The sequence below is a fragment of the Loxodonta africana genome, chromosome 2 (genome assembly GCF_030014295.1).
Source record: "Loxodonta africana isolate mLoxAfr1 chromosome 2, mLoxAfr1.hap2, whole genome shotgun sequence".
In the NCBI taxonomy this organism is placed as follows: domain Eukaryota; kingdom Metazoa; phylum Chordata; class Mammalia; order Proboscidea; family Elephantidae; genus Loxodonta; species Loxodonta africana.
Window position 1 is genome coordinate 100,358,544 of NC_087343.1, and position 20,801 is coordinate 100,379,344.

At 38.4% G+C, this 20,801-nt stretch overlaps 1 long non-coding RNA gene across 1 annotated transcript in view; it reads right to left on the reverse strand.

Annotated features, from left to right (window-relative positions):
- The window catches only part of LOC135230451 (uncharacterized), a 75,244-nt gene extending 54,812 nt beyond the window's left edge, over window positions 1–20,432 (reverse strand). Inside the window, exon 1 of the long non-coding RNA XR_010321113.1 lies at window positions 20,338–20,432. This is a non-coding gene — a long non-coding RNA (uncharacterized LOC135230451). The remainder of the gene's footprint in view (window positions 1–20,337) is intronic.
- Window positions 20,433–20,801: the final 369 nt, after the last annotated feature.

Genomic DNA, 20,801 nt, shown 5'->3' on the forward strand with positions numbered 1-20,801 from the left:
TTCCCAGCTCCCAATTCAGAGCGCATATTATATTAAAACTCTAACCTCACTTTTGTTCATGTAGATCTGTTCATATAAAATACATATTGCTACATTATAGGAAAAATTTACTTTAACTATTTTGTACAAATATTCACAACTTTCTAAACTTAGCAAAAAAAAAAAAGTAACCTTCATAATAAACTGCATCATTTACAAAGTGCTTTCACATAAACTGAGTCATTGTGTCCTCACACCAGCCTGATACCCATTTCACAAATTAAACTATGGCTCAAACTTATTAAATGATTTGCCCAAAAACAAATCAGTCATAACTGACAGACTCAAGCTCAGATTCTCATGTCTGTGCTTTTAATTCAGATTAGAGGGTCTGTCCTCACCTATAATTTGGAGTTTTTAAATTGTGATTTTATTCATGCACCTAAGTAGGGATTTCTGTGCCAGCAATATGAATCTCTGGTTCCATCAGCAATCAGCTTGCTCCTCTCCTTTAGGCCCTAGAGAGGTCACGCTCTTGGCCTCATCAGCCTAGTCTATGCCTCTCATTTGAGGTGGCAGTAACAGGAACAATGGTAATAACTTTAATAGTAGTAAGAATGGCAAAGGGAAACGGATAAATAAGGGGATACAGTGCCAACTGCCCCCTCTTAACATGGATTAATGACACATTTCATACCTCAAGGACCTGATACACTTTCTCTCTAACATTTCATTCACTGAAGAAAAATGACAGAAATACCAAATTTAATAGCAAGTCGGATAGTTCTAAAGTCTTAAAAACAATATTTGGTTAGATGTATGATAGCTGCACCTAGGAGAAACTTTAAAGATAGAGTCCGAGCCTTCATTTTACATATAAGAACACAGATTCACAGTGGTTCAGTGACTTGTCCAAGGTTACTTTTGTTAAGTTTAATTTTTTAAAAAAGAGTAGACATTTTTCAAGTTTTCATTGAAAACTTTTACATGGGAAAAATAAGTAAAGTCCTGCTCATGTTTTTAAAATATATTCTTTAAAAAGTTACCATTTTCTAATTTGTCCAACACAGTCTTGTTGAAGACAATAAAATAAGGAAAAAAGAAACCTGTCATCCTGTTTAATAAAAAACATAGATCAGGGATATCTACATCAATTGACAAAACATAGTTCATAAACACAATGTTCTGCATCCTACTTTGGTGAGTAGCGTCTGGGGTCTTAAAAGCTTGCAAGTAGCCATCTAAGATATAACTATTGACCTCTTCTCATCTGGAGCAAAGGAATGTGAAGAAAACAAAAGACTCAAGGCAGTAATTAGTCCAAAGGACTAACAGACCACATGAACCACAGCCTACATGACCCCAGACCAGAAGACCTAGGTGGTGCCTGGCTACCACTACTGACTGCTCTGACTGGAATGACAGCAGATGGTCCTGGACAGAGTGGGAGAAAAACGTGGAACAAAAAATCAAATTCACAAAAAAGACCAGACTTAGTGGTCTAATAGAGACTGGAGGAATCCCCAAGACTATGGCCCTAAGACACCCTTCTGACCTGGAACTGAAGGCATTCCCAGAGGCCACCTTTCAGCCACAGATAGGCCCATAAAATAAACAGTAACACTTGAGAGGAATGTGTTCCTTAGAAAAATCAATTATACAAGATTGAAAGTACAACATTTGCCCAAAAGCAAAAATGAAGTGTTCTGGAATTCCCATTCTTCACAGTGTTATCCATAGAACGGGTAGAAAATCCAGACAAAAGGAAGCGGGGTACCCAGGGTTGAAATGGGAAGAGTACTGACACATTATGAGGAATGCAACCAGTGTCACTAAACACTTTACGTACAAACTATCAAAGGGGAAACTGATCTGCTCTGTAAACTTTCACTTAAAGCACAATAAAAAATTAAAACAAAAAACATAGAAATCTGTTTACCAATATGTATAATACCTCATATTTTAGCAGTGTTCATGGCCTCAAGAAATTCAAGGAAAGAAAAAATAATAGCAAATGACTTCCCAAACTTTGGGAATTTCTTTTCTTTAGTTTCCTGAAGAAAGTAGATAAAGACAAGACCATCTGTAAATTAAGATATTCTCTGAAACTTCTGTTTGAAAGACAAAACGGATTTGTTTCATTGTTCTACAAGGGAAAAAGGAATCAGACTTTATGGAGCACGCTGGAAAGTCCCATCCTTCCTACACCTACTCTCATTAATACAGATTAATAATGAAAGCCAAGTCTCACTGGTAATGATCCAAGCTGGATGTTTTGGTTTCCACTAGGAAGTACATTAAATTTCCCAATGAAACGTTTTTGTTTTTCCATTTAACTGGGTAATTTCTTTGTAATTGCTACCATCCCGAAGAAGTGTACTTACAGTAATAATGGCCTATGACTAATACTTTGTATCTGGGAATGGCTCTTTTTTTCATTGCCCCTCACATCACCCCTTTCTACCTCAAGGATTTCCAGCTCCCCACATATTTACTAACAAATTGTTTCATATCCAGGGATGAAAATATACCAAAATCGATCAAGATAGAAATCTTAGCTCTGTAACAGAGTACAAACACAGGAAAGAAACAAACTAGTCAGACAGACAATGTGATAGCCAAGGAGTTAAAGAAGGCTCTTCAAACCAAGCTCTAATGTCAGAAAAGCAAAATCTAGCATTTACTTTGTTTTTTACATGCCTGGAATGAATTCCTACTCTAAGCAACAATAACAATAGCAGTAAGTCAAAAAAGAAATGAGAAATTTTTAAGAATCCTAATTATACCTCTTTTCTTCATGTTGTTGTTAGGTGCCATCGAGTCGGTTCCGACTCATAGCAACCCTATGCACAACAGAACGAAACACTGCCCGGTCCTGCGCCATCCTTACAATCGTTGTTATCCTTGAGCTCATTGTTGCAGCCACTGGGTCAATCCACCTTGTTGAGGGTCTTCCTCTTTTCCGCTGACCCTGTACTCTGCCAAGCATGATGTCCTTCTCCAGGGACTCATCCCTCCTGGACGCACTTCTTCCAAGACAGATTTGTTCGTTCTTTTGGCAGTCCATGGTATATTCAATATTCTTCGCCAACACCACAATTCAAAGGCGTCAACTCTTCTTTGGTCTTCCTTATTCATTGTCCAGCTTTCACATGCATATGATGCGATTGAAAATACCATGGCTTGGGTCAGGCCCACCTTAGTCTTCAGGGTGACATCTTCGCTCTTCAACACTTTGAAGAGGTCCTTTGAAGCAGATTTGCCCAATGCAATGCGTCTTTTGATTTCTTGACTGCTGCTTCCACAGCTGTTGATTGTGGAACCAAGTAAAATGAAATTCTTGACAACTTCAGTCTTTTCTCCGTTTATCATGATGTTGCTCATTGGTCCAGTTGCGAGGATTTTTGTTTTCTTTATGTTGAGACATAATCCATACTGAAGGCTGTGGTCTTTGATCTTCATTAGTAAGTGCTTCAAGTCCTCTTCACTTTCAGCAAGCAAGGTTGTGCCATCTGCATAACGCAGATTGTTAATGAGTCTTCCTCCAATCCTGGTGCCCCATTCTTCTTCATATAGTCCAGCTTCTCGTATTATTTGTTCAGCATACAGGTTAAGTAGGTATGTTGGAAGAATACAGCCCTGACGCACACCTTTCCTGACTTTAAACCACTCAGTATCCCCTTGTTCTGTCCAAACAACTGCCTCTCGATCTATGTGAAGGTTCCTCATGAACACAAGTGTTCTGGAATTCCCATTCTTCACAGTGTTATCCATAGTTTGTTATGATCCACACGGTCGAATGCCTTTGCATAGTCAATAAAACACAGGTAAACATCCTTCTGGTATTCTCTGCTTTCAACCAGGATCCATCTGACATCAGCAATGATATTCCTGGTTCCACGTCCTCTTCTGAAACCGGCCTGAATTTCTTGCAGTTCCCTGTTGATATACTGCTGCAGCTGTTTTTGAATGATCTTCAGCAAAATTTTGCTTGTGTGTGATGTTAATGATATTGTTCTATAATTTCCACATTCTGTTGGATCACTTTTCTTGAGAATAGGCATAAATATGGATCTCTTCCAGTCAGTTGGCCAGGAAGCTGACTTCCATATTTCTTGGCATAGACGAGTGAGCACCTCCAGCGTTGCATCTGTTTGTCGAAACATCTCAATTGATATTCCATCAATTCCTGGAGCCTTGTTTTTTGCCAGTGCCTTCAGAGCAGCTTGGACTTCTTCCTTCAGTACCATCAGTTCCTGATCATATGCCACCTCTTGAAATGGTTGAATGTCAACTAATTCTTTTTGGTATAATGACTCTGTGTACTCCTTCCATCTTCTTTTGAGGCTTCCTGTGTCGTTTAATATTTTCCCCATGGAATCCTTCACTATTGCAACTCAAGGGTTGAATTTTTTCTTCAGTTCTTTCAGCTTGAGAAACGCCAAGCGTCTTCTTCCCTCTTGGTTTTCCACCTCCAGTTCTTTGCACATGTCATTTTGATACTTTACTTTGTCTTCTCGAAAGGCCCTTTGAAATCTTCTGTTCACTTGTTTTACTTCATCAATTCTTCCTTTTGCTTTAGCTGCTAGATGCTCAAGAGCAAGTTTCAGAGTCTCCTCTGACATCCATCTTGGTCTTTTCTTTCTTTCCTGTCTTTTCAGTGACCTCTTGCTTTCTTCATAGATGATATCCTTGATGTCATTCCACAACTCGTCTGGTCTGCGGTCACTAGTGTTCAATGGGTCAAATCTATTCTTGAGATGGTCTCTAAATCCAGGTGGGATATACTCAAGGTCATATTTTGGCTCTCGTGGACTTGCTCTGATTTTCTGCAGTTTCAGCTTGAACTAGCATGTGAACAATTGATGGTCTGTTCCACAGTCAGCCCCTGGCCTTGTTCTGACTGATGATATTGAGCTCTTCCATCGTCTCTTTCCACAGATGTAGTCAATTTCATTTCTGTGTGTTCCATCTGGCGAGGTCCATGTATATAGTCACCGTTTATGTTGGTGAAAGAAGGTATTTGCAATGAAGAAGTCGTTGGTCTTGCAAAATTCTATCGTTCGATCTCCAGCACTGTGTCTATCACCAAGGCCAAATTTTTCAACTACTGATCCTTCTTTGTTTCCAACTTTTGCATGCCAATTGCCAGTAATTATCAATGCATCTTGATTGCATGTTCAATCAATTTCAGACTATAACAGATGATAAAAATCTTCTATTTCTTCATCTTTGGCCCTAGTGGTTGGTGCGTAAATTTGAATAATAGTCGTACTAACTGGTCTTCCTTGTAAGCCTATGGATATTATCCTATCGCTAACAGCGTTGTACTTCAGGATAGATCTTGAAACGTTCTTTTTGACGATGAATGCAACACCATTCCTCTTCGAGTTGTCACTCCCAGCATAGTAGACTATATGATTGTCCGATTCGAAATGGCCAATACCAGTTCATTTCAGCTCACTAATACCTAGGATACCGATGTTTACGCGTTCCATTTCATTTTTGACAAATTCCAATTTTCCTAGATTCATACTTCGTACATTCCAGGTTCCGATTATTAAAGGATGTTTGCAGCTGTTTCTTCTCATTTTGAGTCATGCCATATCAGCAAATGAAGGTCCCGAAAGCTTTACTCCATCCATGTCATTAAGGTCAACCGTACTTTGAGGAGGCAGCTCTTCTCCAGTTATCTTTTGAGTGCCTTCCGACCTGGGGGGCTCATCTTCCAGCACTATATCAGACAGTTTTCCATTGCTATTCATAAGGTTTTCACTGGCTAATGCTTTTCAGTAGACTGCCGGGTACTTCTTCCTAGTCTGTCTTAGTCTGGAAGCTCAGCTGAAACCTGTCCTCCATGGGTGACCCTGCTGGCATCTGAATATCGGTGGCATAGCTTCCAGCATCACAGCAACACACAAGCCCCCACAGTACGACCAACTGGCAGACATACCAAATCTTAATTCCTAATAGCATAACATATAATTGCAGATGAGCACATTAATTATAATATCCAAGTAGACTTGTTTAATGACCATCTCGGGTGGCTTAGGTGGCAAAGAGATACACTGCCTCTTAAATAGTTGCCCCAAATTTTTCAGCCAATATTTTTAATCTTCTTAGTTATTTTAAAATAGTCTTTTTCTAAAATATTCTTTGTAATAAATTTTGTACATATTTATTATAATAATTCAATTTTTTGGATCTCTGGCCCTAAACAGTCATTCTAAATTCACTTTACGTAAAACATCAATTTGTTTGGTTGCTTATTTTATATACTTAGTTATTAAATTCCTTACATTTTTATCTGTTGCAGACACCAAGGCATAGAGACGGGAGAAAGAGAGATAGGGGAGAGAGAGAGGAGAAAGAAAGGAAGAGAGACAGGGAGGGAGGAAGGAAGAGTGAGATAAAGAAAGAAAAAGAATTTTCATAATAGAATCCTGCCTGAGCCAACTCTCAGTAGTCTCTTGGCAGAAGGCCTGTGTGTGAACTATTTCCAAGACCTCAGTCTGTAGGGCTGCCAAAGGCTCCACAAAAGAATAGGCCCAAAATGACATTACCTTTCACCTTTGACTTTTCACCCAGCTGCCTCATTCTTGTGAACTTGAAATCTTGTAAGAGACTGCTTGGCCATCCTGTTTACAAATAGCCTATTTATTCCAAAGGAACAGTTTGGCGGCACATATCCAGGTCACCTGACCTTGGGTTGTCACAGAAGCCTCAGACTCCTCTTGCAGTTAAGCCAAATTTGTAACATTTTGACTCGTTGAAATCAGTGTTGGATTGTGTAGCAATCATCAATCATTTCAATTCACTTTCATGTTGCACATTTCACCAAAGTATTAACACATAAAATGTGAAAGCAATCCTAGTTGAACCATAAGTGGTGTAAGTCATGCCTTGCATGGAAAAGAAAAAAAGCATAAATTTTTAACCTAAATATTACAAATTAATCTCAAATATTACACTTCCTTACATCTTGCTAAGTTTATTGGTACACAGCAAAAAAATCACACAATCATTTAGCTAGTTATTTATGTGTTTTCAAAATGCCAGTCTTTGTTTTAGTTAAACATTACCTCACATTAGACACTTACCTGAAGAAATTACTTGATTAAATCCATTATGTTCAACATTTTTTAACTACCATATTTTTACACAAATAACAAGAGCCTTCTACATTTGTTTGCCAACCGCTCTTAGCACAGAGCACTTATGAAAATACCTTGCAGGGAGGAGGGGGCAGTTGGCAAACAAATGTAGAAGGTGCATGTTATTTGTATAAAAATCCTTCAAGGCTATTGCTTTGAACATTTCGATGATTCCTTTAAAATGAATTGACTGATTTATTGATTAATTCTCTCAAATTATTTAAAAAAACCCATTGCCGTCAAGTCAATTCCAGCTCATAGCGACCCTACAGGAGGGAGTAGCTTACAAGGAGCATCTAGTGGATTCAAAGTGCTGACCTTTTAGTTGGCAGACATTAGCTCTAAACCACTGCACCACCAGGGCTCCCACAAATTATTAGTGAGTACAAATATAGCCATACTTCTTTTTTTAACTATGAAAATTCATTTTAAGAATGAATAAATTAATGAATGATCACATTTCAATGACTTCTTTATTTTTCAATGAATTTATTTTCAGGATTTATTTTCTACATCCCTTTACCGGATTCAAAATATAACTAACTTTACCAAAATGCTACATGCACACAAGTTATCAGGAATATCTACTATGTGAAATGAGTACAGGAGCCCTGGTGGTGCAGTGGTTAAAAACTTGGCTGCCAACCAAAAGTTCGGCAGTTCAAATCCACCAGCCACTCCTTGGAAATCCTAACGGGCAGTTCTACTCTGTCCTATAGGGTCACTATGGGTACAACGTGAAGGAGTTTTCTTAAGTCAAGAAAAGTATATCATTGTATTCCGACACATAGCGACCCTATAGGACAGACTAGAACTGCCCCACAGAGTTTCAAAGGCTATAAATCTTTACAGAAGCCTGCCACATCTTTCTCCCCTGGAGATGCTGGTCATTTAGAATCACTGACCTTTCAGTTAGCAGTCGTGCACTTTAATCACTGTGTTATCAGGGCTCCATTCATCACTAAGGAAAAATTAAATTTATTGCATTGATACTTTACGACAGGGTAGCCACTTAATAAATGGTAAATATGGATTTTAATTTAGGAAAATAATTCCTTTTTTAATTGAAGAATGATGATGATAGCTAACATTTATTGAATGTGCTGGAAAGCACTGTTAGAAGCGCTTTACATGGATTAGCTGACTTAGTCTTCACAGTAACCATATGAGATAGATGCAATTATAATTTTCATTTTATAAAAGAGGAAACTGAGGCCAAGAGTGGTTTAGGTCACAACTCTACTATGAAGAAGACTTGGAATTTCACCGCAAGCAATCTGATTTAACTTTACTGCCTCTCAATCTCTAAACCTTGACCTTTAGAAAATAACGTTACTTAGAATTATAATACTTATATAATGCCTTATAGTTTATAAAGCACCTTCACAAAAGTTGTCTCGTTTGAGTCTCAAAATAATCCTGTGATGTAATATCATCATTCCTATTTCACAGATGAAGCAGCCAAAGCAAAGAAAGTTTAACTAATCTTTCCAAGGTCATTTAGCTAATAAAAAATAGGGTGAGGATGCCAATCCAGGTCTTCTAGTATCAGACCTTACGTTTTTCCTACTATACTGAGTCTCCTTACTTTACACTCAAATCTTTTCTAAGATGGATTATTCACACAATGACAATTAGCATGAAGAATTTCTAATAAGACTGATAAAAGAAATAGCAAAGTAAAAGCTTCCTTAATTTAACATTAAAAGAAAACAGTATTACTGTGAAACTTTTTAATGAAAACAGGTACCATTTTCCATAATTTAAATTTATGTCATTCCTACTAGCAAGATTTTGATTTTTCATACTTAGTATTCATAAATACATTATTAATTCAAATAATGAAGAAAAACTGCTAGGAGAGCTATACCCAAAGAATATGCCCATGCCCAGTAAGGCAGAGAAGTGGCTCACCCAGGAAATAACTAAATTAGGAGAAGGCTGGTGTAAAAACTACACCAAGAGTTTGACTTAGAACCTCTAATGGCCCACCTCCCATGGACATTTTTAAGAGGGTTAACCACTCCTAGATTATCAGCAAGTTTAGGCTAGGCGTACTACATGGAAGATTACTCTCCAAGTGGGGTTCCCCTAATTCTTAGTTCCCTATTGTCACTTTTGTTCAAAATCCAACAGCTATCTATCTCAGAAATCATAGATTTTTAAATAAGCACCTTTAAGATTCAAATAGTATGCAACTTTAGGAAGCAATAAATGCCCTAATAAATTCAATATGACATCAGCAGAGCAGAAAAGTATGTTAAAGAGAGCTAACCCATGTGTTCCCAGAGTGAAAGATTTTAGGAGGCCATTCTTTTTTAGAAGATAGCATAGGATCAGGACCCGATGATATTGAAGGAAGAGGTTCAAGCCGCACTGAAGGCACTGGCAAAAAACAAAACCTCCAGGAATTGATGGAATACCAACTGAAATATTTCAACAAACAGATGCAGTGCTGGAAGCGCTCACTTGTCTATGCCAACAAATTTGGAAGACAGCTATCTGGCCAACCAACTGGAAAAGATCCATATTTATGCCTATTCCAAAGAAAGGTGATCCAACCAGATGTGGAAATTATTGAACAATATCATACACAAGTAAAATTTTGCTGAAGGTCTTTCAAAAGCAGCTGTAGCAGCACACTGACAGGAAACTGCCAGAAATTCAAGCTGGATTCAGAAGAGGATATGGAACCAGGGATATCTCTGTTGATTTCAGATGGATCCTGGCCGAAAGCAGAGAATACCAGAAAGATGTTTACCTGTGTTTTATTGACCATGCAAAGGGATTCAATTGTGTGGATCTTAACAAACTATGGATAACACTGTGAAGAATGGGAATTTAAGAACACTTAACTTTACTCATGAGGACTCTGTACACAGATCAAAAGGCAGTCGCATGAACAGAACAAGGGGATACTGCTTGGTTTAAAGTCAAGGAAGTTGTGCATCAGGGTTGTATCCTTTAACCATATTTATTCAATCTGTATGCTAAACCAATAATCCGAGAAGCTGGACTATATGAAGAAGAATGGGGCATCAGGATTGGAGGAAGACTCACTAACAACCTGTGTTATACAGATGACACAACCTTGCTTGCTGAAAGTGAAGAGGACTTGAAGCACTTACTAATGAAGATCAAAGACCACAGCCTTCAGTATGGATTACGCCTCAACACAAAGAAAACAAAAATCCTCACAACTGGACCAATGAGCAACATCATGATAAACGGAGAAAAGACTGAAGTTGTCAAGGATTTCATTTTACTTGGTTCCACAATCAGCAGCCATGGAAGCAGCAGTCAAGAAATCAAAAGACGCATTGCATTGGGCAAATCTGCTTCAAAGGACCTCTTCAAAGTGTTGAAGAGCAAAGATGTCACCCTGAAGACTAAGGTGGGCCTGACCCAAGCCATGGTATTTTCAATCGCATCATATGCATCTGAAAGCTGGACAATGAATAAGGAAGACCGGAGAAGAGTTGACACCTTTGAATTGTGGTGTTGGCGAAGAATATTGAATATACCATGGACTGCCAAAAGAACGAACAAATTTGTCTTGGAAGAAGTACAGCCAGAATGCTCCTTAGAAGCAAGGATGGCAAGACTACGTCTCACATACTTTGGACATGTTATCAGGAAGGATGAGTCCCTGGAGAAGGACATCATGCTTGGTAAAGTAGAGGGTCAGCGAAACAGAGGCAGACCCTCAATGAGATGGACTGACACAAGGGCCCCAACAATGGGCTCAAGTATAACAACAATTGTGAGTATTGCACACGACCGGGCAGTATTTCATTCTGTTGTACGTAGGGTTCGCTATGAGTCAGAATCTACTTAATGGCACCTAACAACGACAATTCTTAAAATGATTGAGAGATTCATTAGAGAGAGCTTAAAGGAATCAGGCTTTACATTTGCTCCCTTGTAATATAGACTCTCTTTTTGGTCATGTGTGTGGCACAGCTGCAGCCATTATAAAAAATAAACAAGTAAAAAAAAACATGAGAGAAGGGAACCAAATAAAACAATGTGAAAATAAATACATTAGGGAAATTTTGAAATATTTGTCCTTTAAAAAGAATAAATAAAAAAGGATCACCAAGGAAAACAAGCAGAAATTCATAGACTCGACTTTGCAAGAACTCCAAAAAGTAGGTAGAAGGTTGCAGCAACTAAGCTAACGCTGAATCAAGAAAAAGGTAACTTTTAAACAGTAGGAGATATTTGATTTTCTACTGCCTGCATACCTCCTGCTCCCCAGCTTGGCCAAATTAAGGTGGCGGTGGCAGACTGCACTCTCAGAGAGATGGGGCCTGATATCTGGCTCTGGAGTAAGCAGAGTAGACTTTACTAGGGGGTTATTATGTCTGTCTGTTCTGATATGTCTGAGGGCTGCCTGAAGGACTAAAAAAGGGCACTCCTCTCAGTTTGGGCTGCCTCTGAGCCATGCAGTGCGGGGGTAGCAGCAGACTATGCCTGAAGGCTGTGATCCCATATCCACCTGGGGCTAGAAAGTGTGATTGGAGCATACAATTAATACAGAATGGCTGAAGGAGAAGCTGGAGTGAGAGTTCCTTTTGGAAATTAGGGCTTTCAAAAGCACCTTGTATGGTGGGGGCGGGGGGGGTTGAGAAAGTCACACCCTTCTTTGGCAAAATGCATGCATAGAAAATACCTAAGAAGACCCTGTGTTTCCACCTTGGGTTGACTCTTAAGCATACCATAATCCAGCCTAAATGCTGAAAAAAGGCCCAGGCACAGAGGTGATTTGCAAAGGCTCAGGGAGGTTTTGCTTGTTTGTTTGTTTGTTTTCCCCTGGGGTACAAGGAAATCTCTTTCAAAACACACATTGGGGAACAGAATCCTCAGGTTCTATGCGTTTGCAGGAGGGCAGTCATTGAAAAAACAGGGGAAGACACTGAGAAGTCAGACTACTACCTTCAAAAACTTTTTTTAAAAAAGGATGCCCTTTATCATCACTCGTATTCAATATTGTGCTGGAGGTCCTGGCTAGAGCAATAAAAAAAAAAGAGCAATAAGGCAAGAAAAATAAACAAAAGGCACCCAAATTTGTAAAGAAGAAGTAAAAGTATTTCTATTCACAGATGATATGTTCTTATACACAGAAAACCCCAAAGAATCCACAAGAAAGGTAATGGAACTAATAGAATATTTTAGCAAACTAGCAGGATACAAGATTAACATACAAAAATCAGCAGGAGTCCTCTAAACCAACAAAGAGAACTTTAAAAAGGAAATCACCAAATCAATACCATTTACAATACCCTCCAAGAAGATAAAATACTTAGGAATAAATCTAACCAGAGGCATAAAAGACCTACATGAAGAAAACTACAAAACACTGCTGTAAGAAACCAAAAAAGACTTATATAAGTGGAAAAGCATACCTTGCTCATGGATAGGAAGACTCAAAATTGTGAAAACGTCAATTCTACCCAAAGTGATCTATAAATATAATGCAACAAGGCTGGTACTAATCTAAAAAACACAAAATAACAAATGTTAGAGAGGTTGTGGGAAGACTGGAGCTCTTATGCATTGCTGGTAGGAACGTAAAATGGTATGACCACTTTGGAAAATGATATGGCACTTCCTTAAAAAGCTAGAAATATAAATACCATATGATCCAGGAATCCCATGCCTGGGAATATACCCTAGAGAAATAAGAGCCATCACACGAATAGACATATGCACATCCATGTTCACTGCAGCATTAATCACAATAGCAAAAGGATGGAAATAACCTAAATGCCCATCAACAGATAAATGGTTAAACAAGTTATGGTATGTACACTAGAATATCATGTAACAATGAAGAACAATGATGAACTCGCAAACATCTCACAACATGGATGAACCTGGGAGGCATTATGCTGAGTGAAATCAGTCAGTCACAAAAGGACAAATATTGTATGAGACTACTATTATAAGAACTCAAGAAAAGATTTACACACAGAAAAAAAAACATTCTTTGATGGTTACAAGGGTGGGGAGGGAGAGGAAGGGGAAATCAGTAACTAGATAGCAGACAAGGGTAAACTTCAGTGAAGAGTAGGACAACACACAATACAAGGGAAGTCAGCGCAACGAGACCAAAGCAAAAGCAGAGAATTTCCTAGATACTTCCAAACACTTTGAGGGACAGAGTAGCTGGGGCTGGGGCCCGGGGACCACAGTTTCAGGGGACATCTAGGTCAACTGGCATAACATAGTTTATAAAGAAAATGTTCTACATCCCACTTTGGTGAGCAGTGTCCGGGGTCTTAAAAGCTTGCAAGCGGCCATCTAAGATACATCTATCGGTCCCATCCCACTCACAGCACAGGAAAATGAAGAAAACCAAAGACACAAGGAAAATACTAGCCCAAGGGACTAAAGGACCAAACGAACCAGAGACTCCATCAGCCTGAGACCAGAAGAACTAGACGGTGCCCAGCTCCCACCAATGACCATCCTGACAGGGAACACAACAGACAGTCCCAGACAAACCAGGAGAAAAATGTAGAACAGAATACAAATTCACTTAAAAATACCAGACTTAATGGCCTGACAGAGACTGGAGGAACTCCTGAAACTACGGCCGCCAGACACTCTGTTAACCCAGAACTAAAACCATTCCCAAAGCCCACTCTTCAGACAAAGATTAGAGAGGACTATAAAATAAAAAATAATACACGTGAGGAACGTGCTTCTCAGTTCAATCAGATATAAGAGACCAACTGGGCAGCTCCTGTCCAAAAGGAAGATGAGAAGGCAGGAATGGTCAGGAACTGGTTGACTGAACACAGGGAACCCAGGGTGGAAAGGGGAAGTATGCTGTCAATTGTGAGTATTGCAACCAATGTCACAAAACAGTATGTGTCAAAATTTTTGAATGAGAAATTAACTTGAGCTGTACACTTTCATCTAAAGCACAATAATCATTTTTTTAATTAAAAAAAAAAAATCAAACCCTGGAGAAGAGGAAAAAAATCTGAGTTCTAGTGCTGACGTATTATAATATTCAAATGTCCCGGTTACAACAACAACAAAACAAAGAAATAAAAAAAAAAAACACAAGGCAAACAAAGTATGGCCCATTAAAAAAGAACAAAATTAAGTGACAGAAACCATCCCTATAAACGCCCAGATAATGGACAAACTTGTTGAGTACTATCAAGTCTGTTCTAACTCACAGCAACCTCATGCGACAGAGTAGAACTGCCCCATAGGGTTTTCTTGGCTAGAAGCGGATCACCAGGTCTTTACCCCATAAGGCTGCTGGGTGGGTTCAAATAGTCAGTCTTTCAGTCAGCAGCCAAGCACTGAACCATGGCACCACCAAGGCTCCTTATTGACAAACTAGAAGACTTTAAAACAACAGTATTAAATATGCTCAGAGAACTAAAGGAAAACACAAAGAACAAAAGGATATCTGGAAAACAATACATGAACAAAATGAGAGTATCAATAGATTGTTTTTGTTGTTGCATGCCATCAAGTCAATTCCAAGTCATACAGAACCTATATGGCAGAGCTGAATGGTCCCACAGGGTTTCTTAGGCTGTAATCTTTATGGGAGCAAATCACCAAGTCTTTTCTCCTGTGGAATCGCTGGTGGGTTCAAACTGCCAACCTTTTGGTTAGCAGCTGAGTGCTTAACCATTTGCACCACCAGAGATTCTTAAAAAGAGATAGACTCTATAAAAAGGAATGAAACAGAATTACTGGAGCTGAAAAAATTGTCACTGACATGAAAAATTCACTAGAGGAGCTGAACAGAAGTTTTAAGCTGACAAAATAACCATAACTAGATCAGACAACTGAAATTATCAAGTCTAAGGGGCAAAAAGAAAAAAAAGAATGAAGAAAAGTGAACAGAACCTAAGGGAATCATGGGTTACCCTCAAACGAATCAACATACCTATTATGGGAGTTTCAAAAGGAGAAGAGACACGAAGGGATAGAAAGAATATTTGAAGGAATAATGGCAAAAAACTTCCCAACTGATGAAGGACATAAACCTACTATGAACTCCAAGTAGGATAAAATTTGCCCACTAGAAAATACAATAAAACGTTATGATACAATTGAAATTAAGATATTTTGGAGGAAGAGCATGAGAACACCAGTAAAGGAAGAGGCACTCTATTTTACAGTGCATATAAGTACATGGGTATTTACGATGGCACACAAAGGGCTGGTTAACAGAAGAATATGCGTTTTTAATAGTTTGGGAATAAATGGTTTAAAACACTTTCCAACACTGGTTCTCACTTCATTTCTCCTGCTTCAGCTGTCCCCAACTTCCCATAAGGGTCCACCACTGCTCCCAACCTCCACCTGCAGGATCAGACCTATCTTGGTATCTGAGTTAATTTTGACTGAGATAATAAATGCCTAAACTGCTTCAATGTACACTTAGTATCGCTTACCATTTAATCAGTCACTGTATTAAGCTGGAGAAGCATCAGAGGTAAGGATAGTAAATGCTGACCAAGTGGTTTCTATGTCGTCACCTGAGCCTCACCCCACCCATGTGATAAACGGAGCTACCATATCCAAGTTTCTGAGCATTTAAAAAAAAAACTTGCCTATTATGACCCCAGTTGGAAGGAATAGGTTACTACCCTTTTTCCTCCTAGGAATAGGATGTTAAGCCATGATCTTTCAATCCCCCTCAGTAGAAATCACAACTCTAATCCTGATAGCTATGGCTTTATGACAAGCCTGGTAGCTATGTTACCCTTAAACACATCACTTGACTGTTTTCTACAGGCCTGCTCTCTTAAATTGGGATTACCAACTCAGTTTCTCGCTGCTACGCCTGGCATACCTATGGGGCCCTGTTGACTTTACCTTGGACCTCCTGAACAATATTCTTTACTCAAAGTGTAACTAGGGATAAGTGAAACATTTGAACATTATACCATACTCTTCCCATAATATAATATTAGGACAGGAACTCTAGCACTTGTCCTGCCCTAGAAATAAAATCTAGCACTAGCCCAGCCTCAGACAGCATGAGAGGTTTTTATACAAGAGATTCAGCATGGTCAATATGACTGCAAACATTTAGAAATAACATGTTTTTTTTCAACTATCATCTGCATACCAACTAATCTACAGAATTCTCGGAGCCACCCTATATCTCTCAAGAACAGCGGGCAATTTCCACAAATATTCTTTCCGAGAGTAGCTGCAGTTCAGCCTCCCTCCTCCCCATCTTCCCTGAGTCAGTGCAGATTAACCTATTATTATGAGTATGGCTCAAACCCCTCTTATTTTTCAGGTCTGCTAGCATATTCCCCTCTTTTGGCCAAGCCTCTACTGGGGGCCAATGATCACATCACTTACAATAGAGTCACTTTTCTTGCTAAGGTTGCTTCTCTTTTCTTCCTGTCTCTTCACTTTGCCATGCTAATGGGGCTCATCTTCAGGGTGAGTTGGGTTAGTTCTTATCAGGGCAATAGACAAGGCCACATTTAAGGAATAATTCAGTCCAATCCTAAACAGCAAGGGTCAGTGCACAATGCTTTAGAGGGAAGGCAGGGAAGAGGCAAAAGTTTAGCTGCCATAGAACATAAAATTTTTTTTCAAGATACACAATTCTTTGCATAGCAAGAGGGGCTTTATCCTGATTACAAGCATTAAACAAGCATTTCATTAGTCCTATAACTAACATTATAACGATCAAAAGAATTAGTCTAGTCTGTAATGGGTGTAACCAAGAACCAAAGCCATTGGGTAATAACCTAAAGATATCAAAAAAGGGGGGGGAGGAATTAGTTATAGGAGGTATTGAATGCAGCCAAGTGGCCTTTTTGACAAATTTTCAGGCTTAGTGTTTATCCAAACACAGCAGCAGGTATTAGCAATGGCACAAACTCTTCTTTGCTGGACTAGAAGGAAGACAAGAGTTATTCTATTATCTAATACAACCTTAACAAGACATAATAATGATCTTTACTGAGCAGCTATCTCATCTGCAATGTCCTCGGAATTTGAGCCACTGTGGTGGACAGATTTTGAATGGATTTTTCAAGTTGGAGAACACTATAATTGGGCAGGAGTGCTCATTATATATTTCTTACAGCGCAATCTTTCAAGGGACAAAAATGAACCCGTCCATTACTAGACCTAGAAACACACACATACCCTTTTTCTGTGGCATAAAAAGCAAGAGCCTATAACCTTTAATATAATAAGTATCCACCAATTCAACTTAACATCAGTAAGCCGCTCAAAAATCTGGGAAATACTATAAAACACAACTGCTGAAGTAAAGTTATCCAAATAGTCAACACTCCCATTCAAACTTTTATCATTTCTTATACATTTTCTTAATTTAACCTTAAATTTGTCTTCAAAAAGGTTTTCACTTGGTCGGAAGGGGTCTTTTCAAAATCTTCTCCAGAGCTGTACAGGTCTCAGAAGTTCATTATCAAGAAAAAATTAGTTAATCTTAATTCATTTAAATATGTTTAAGTTGGCCTAGGTACTGAAAGAAAAGATAATTAAGTTCTTTACCTGGATTCATTCTTTTTTAACCTAATTCATTCTGTGGCTAGACACCTTGTCTCTTATTTTAGACTTTAAATATACTAGTCTCTCTGATTTGAAAGTACCCTAAAGTCGTCACTGATTTAATAAACTGTTGTTAGAGAACTCAAACAAAAGTCCAAACATAAACATTCAAAAATAGGCATCCCACTGGGACTGTTTAAATTCAGGAGCCTTGGTTCTCTAATTTACAGTGGAGAAGACCAAAAGTAACCCAAAGTAGCCACTGATTTCCTAAACTATCTTTAGTAATGTTATGCCAACCAAACAAAAACGAGCACAGTAAAGGATCAAAGCATTTGTTCACATAGTGGGCAGGAGTCCCAGATGGTGGCTTTGAGTTGTCCCTAGATTTGACACTTCCATTTCCAAAAAGACAGTAAAATCTTACTTGTAAAAATAAAAATAAGTCTTCAGTAAAACTTGAAGAGCTTCAACACAAAAGAGTGGAGTTCAGATCCAAGAGATTATTTAGCTTAGATGACTCCCAAGGCTTCGTGGAATTGGAGAGCTCAAATAGCTCCGCTGGTACCAAAGCCCAGGACCTCAACACCTTGGGGGTTGCAAAAGGCAATACACTTTCAAAATCTCACTTCTTGTAAATTGCTTCTTGTTCTTGAAAGGTATGGGCCGGTTCGAAGAAGTCTGCGGATTAGCTGGTATGTAGAAGACAGTTGAAGAAAACAAGTTATTTCCAAATGTTTGTGGTCATGCTGACCGTGCTGAATCTCTTGTATAAAAACCCCCTGCAACGTCCGAGCTTCAGGGCACTTTGTACTTTCAGTTTGTGCTGTCCCAACTACATCTGTTTCTATTCCTCAATAAAACTCCTTTTCTTTTACTTTTAACAGAGTATGAGATTTTCTTCTTTGACACAAGCAAAAGATTTCAGATCAAGCAATGCAACCGAGGAAATGTCTGCCAAATCCTTTTGAAAAATGAAAAATTTTGAAGCAATTAGGGTTAGTATGACCAATTCATACATCACATAGTGCTATTATTAAGGCATAAAAAAAAGTTTAATTAGCAGCATTTTTTATTTCTTAGTGGTACATAAATGGCGTATCTTACAATTGATGATATTTTAGATGCAATGAAAAATTATATAGAGAAACAAAATTTCCAGAACTCATGAAAGACACTAGTCCGCAAATTCAAGAAGACCAAAAATTCCCAAGCAGTATAAATGAGAGGAAATTCAAAACTAAATGCATCATAATGAAACTATTTAAAACCAAAAGCAAAAGAGAAAGACCTTAAAAGCAATGGGGTGGTGGGGGGTGGGGGGAGAATAACCAGAGTACCATCAAAAGAAGGTCAGATGCCAGATTCATGGAGCTGAAAATTTAATACTGTTACAATAGTAATTTTCTCTAGACTGACTCATATACTCAACACAACCCCTATCAAAATTTCACCAGGCTTCTTTACATATATTGACAAGAGGATCTTAAAATTTATACAGAATTACAAAAGACCTAGCATACCAAAACAATTTTTTTTAAAAAAAAGAACAAGGTTGGAAGACTTTCACTCCCTAATTTCAAAACTTACTACAAAACTACAGTTATCAACACAGTGTGGTAGTGGCACAAGGACAGACACATAGGTCACTGGAACAGAGTTGAAAACCCAAAAATAAATCTTTACATTTATGGTCAACTGATTTTCAACAAGTGCCAAGGCAATTCATTGGGAAAGGAATAGCCATTTAACAAATACTACTGAGAAAACTGGATATCCACATGCCAAAAGATAAAGTTAGACCTCATACCATACACAAAAACTTAAAATGAATCACAGACTTCAATGTAAGTACTAAAACAATTGAACTTTTAAAAGCAAATATAGGTAAAAATCTCTGAGACCTTGAGTCAGGCAAGTATTTCTTAGATATGACATCAAAAGCATGGTTCATAAAAAAAAAAATTGATAAATTATACCTCATCACAATTCAAAATTGTTGTACTTCAAAATACACCATTAAGAAAATTGAAAGACAAACAGTATACTGGAAGAAAATATATGTAAAATGAATATTGGTAAATATTGATAAAGAGCTTACATCCAAAATACACGAAGAACTCTTACGCATATACCCATATACAAGTTATAGGTTAAGCTGTCGATATTTTTACATAATATTTGTACGTACGGCATGCATATTCATATACATAATAGAGCACAAAGGGGGCACAGTCATAGAAGCTTCCTAGACACATGCAAACACCTTGAGGTACTGAGTTACTGGGGTTGACGGCTGGGGCACCACGGTCTCAAAGGACATCTAGGTCAACTAGCATAACAGTTCATAAAGAAAATGTTCTATATCCTACTTTGGTGAGTAGCATCTGGGTCCTAAAAGCTTTCGACCAGCCATGTAAGATATATCTATTGGCCCCATCCCATCCAGAACAAAGGAAAATGAAAAAAAAAAAAACAAAGACACAAGGAAAACATTAGTCCACAGGGCTAATGGACCACAGGAACCACAGCCTCTGCCAGCCTCAGCCTAGAAGAACGAGACAGTGCCCAGCTACCATCACCAACCACTCTGACAGAGATCACAATACAGCGTCCCACACAGAGCGGGAGAAAAATGTAGAACAAATTTCAAATTCTCAAAAAAGAACTGACTTACCGGTCTGACAGAGACTAGAGGAACTTGGTCTATGGCTCCCGGACACCCTACCAACTCAAAACTGAAGCCACTCCTGAAGTTCACATTTCAGCCAAGGATTAGATAGGCCTATAAAACAAATAACGCACATAAGGAATATGCTTCTTAGATCAATCAAGTATGTGAGACCAAATGGGCAACATCTTCCCAAAAGCAAAGATGAGAAGGCAGGAAGGAACAGGAAAACTAGATGAATGGAAACTGGGAACCCAGGACAGAAAAGGGGAGAGTGCTGACACATTGTGGGGATTGCAACCAATGTCACAAAATAATTTGTCTATAAATTTTTGAATGAGAAGCTAATTTGCTCTGTAAACTTTCACCTAAAGCACAAGAAAATTAAAAAAAGACAACAGATTGGAAGAAAATATATTCAAAATGCATATCTGATAAAGAACTTATATCCAAAATACACAAAAAAACTC